General features: G+C 42.6%; 1 pseudogene; it reads right to left on the bottom strand.

Moving 5' to 3' along the window:
- Positions 1 to 536: 536 nt before the first annotated feature.
- On the bottom strand, positions 537 to 1,642 carry LOC149474293 (uncharacterized; annotated as a pseudogene).
- Positions 1,643 to 2,515: the final 873 nt, after the last annotated feature.

Here is a 2,515-nt window from a genome sequence, read left to right as displayed (position 1 = left end):
CTCTCACTGACAAGTGGGACGGGAAAACAAGCAGGTCACCAATGGCATATGATATGGGTTCACCTGAGGTGCTGCATCTAAATACTAACTGGTATTCACTAGAGCTCCTGGTGGTGGAGATGGGTTTAGCTGCATGTTAGTACCAGGTCACGGTCCTCAGGATTGCCCCACCAAGAGGTCTACAAGCCGGGGTCCAGTAGCAGATAAGCAGCTAGGGATCAAGCAGAAGCATAGTCAGTAAACATGCCAAAGGTCAGTAATGAATGGTTGAAGGTTGGGATTAAGCCGAACCATAGTCGAGGAACAAGCCAAAGGTTGGTAATGAATGGGAGCAAAGATATGAATGACAGCAGGAGAGATAAGAGTGAGATATTGGCTGGATAGAGCACAATAATCTGGCAAGCAGGAAATGCAGAGACATGTCATAAATTGGGAAGTTCATGGGAGGAACAAAGAGTTCAAGGTTCAAGACAAACAAGGTTTAAGGCAGGATCATCCAAGGAATTGTTCAGGAACTGTCCAGCATTCAAGGTGGCTCAACAAGAAGAATAAGAGTCATTGCCAGACACCACTGAGGTCCCAAGTTCAAGGCCAGGTCCTGACAGTACACCCCTTCTCCCAGGACATCCCCTGGATGTCTTAGGGCCAGGTTTGTGAGGAACCTTCTGGTGGCATTCCCTTAGTATTCTAGGGGTATGAACATTCTCCTCAGGTTTCCAAGTATTCTCTTCTGGTACATAACCTTCCCATTGAACCAGATATTGTAATTTGTTCCTAAAAATCTTGGAATCAAGACTTTTCCCCACCACAATTTCCTCTTCATCATGTACCTCAACAGGTGGAGGAGGTGGATGAATTCTTCCAGAAAAAGGATTTTCATGAAACAGTGTTTGTAGTGATATGTGAAAAACAGGGTGAATCTTCATGCTGTCAGGAAGTTTTAAATGGAAAGTGATTGGGTTGATTTGAGCAGAAATCTGGAAAGGTCCAACAAACGTTTGACCCAACTTGGCAGATGGACCATGAACCTTCACATTTTTGGTAGATAACCAAACTTTGTCACCCACATGAAAAATAGGAAGTGATCTACAATGTCTGTCAGTGGCCTTCTTGTAATATTCCTGAGCCTCCTTCAATGTATCAAATGATTTCTCCTGAATCTCCTGTAATGTAGTTAATCTGTTGGTAACGGCAGGAATTATAGTTTAGATAGGGAGATCAGGAATAAAAACTGGATGATACCAGGTGTTTAAGAAAAAGGGGAAGTGGAGCTATGTTTAGAGTTGTTATAAGCGAACTCTGCTGTAGGAAGGTAGTCTACCCAGTCATCTTGAAGATAACTCACAAAACATCAAAGGTATTGCTCCAAAGTTTGATTGATCCTCTCGGTCTGACCATTAGACTGAGGATGAAAAGCAGAGGACAGATTAATTGTTACCCCCAAAGCTGAGTAAAAGTTTTTCTAAAATTTTGAAGTAAATTGTACTCCTCTGTCAGACACCACATCATCAGGAATTCCATGTAGTTTAAAAACTTCTCGAACTATTACCTCTGCAGTTTGTTCAGCAGAGGGTAACTCCTTAAGTGGTATAAAATGAGCCATCTTGGTGAGACGGTCGACAACTACAAGAATAGTGGTCATCTCTTTTGAGGCGGGAGATCAGCCATGAAGTCCATAGAAATTGACCTCCATGGTCTTGATGGAACAGACAGTCTTTGGAGTAACCCCAGAGTAGATTGGGGTGTCTTATTGCAAGCACAGGTCAGACTCAAGGCCACATAACTCTTGACATCTTTCTTCTATCCAGGCCACAAAAAATAACGTGTCTTGGAAACCCCAAAATGGCTTGCAAGTTTAGAGTCCTAAACAAACCTGAAGGCTTCTACCCGAACTGACTCAGGTACATAGAGGTGGTGGGCTTGAATCCAAAAGCCATTTTTATACTCAAGGTTGATGTCCTTAGGAGGATGATTGAGAAGTGGATCATTCTCATAGCCCTCCTTGAGAAGATTCAAAAATGTCTTATAATCTGTGACCCCTAGAAAGTTATTTTGCGGCAGGATCACACATTCAGAGTTGCTTTCCTAGAAAGGCCCAGACAACATCAGCCTTACCATTCCTTGACCAGGGGTGGTATGAAATAACAAAATTAAACCTGGAGAAGAATAGGGCCTAATGTGCTTGTCTAGATGACAACCTTTTGGAAGAGCAAATACATTCTAAATTCTTATGATCCCTGAGAATGGTTACCGGGTGCTTATCCCCTTCCAGCAGATGCCTACAATCAGAAAATTCTTCCTTAATTGCCAGCAACTCCTTGTCTCCAATGTCATAATTTTTCTCAGCTGAAGACATTAATCAAGAGAAATAAGCACATGGGTTAAGCTGCATCTTTTCTTCAATTTGCTGAGAATGGATTGCTTCCACAGCAGAATCTGAAGCATCAATGTCCATGATGAAAGGTAGTACAGGATCTGGATGTACCAGTATTGGTGCAGAAGGCAACCTGTGACC

Source organism: Staurois parvus, unplaced genomic scaffold (assembly GCF_062004578.1).
Source record: "Staurois parvus isolate SC_StPar_1 unplaced genomic scaffold, SC_StPar_1.0 ptg000007l, whole genome shotgun sequence".
In the NCBI taxonomy this organism is placed as follows: domain Eukaryota; kingdom Metazoa; phylum Chordata; class Amphibia; order Anura; family Ranidae; genus Staurois; species Staurois parvus.
Note: the sequence above shows the minus strand (reverse complement) of the source record. Positions and strands in the feature narration are given on the sequence as shown.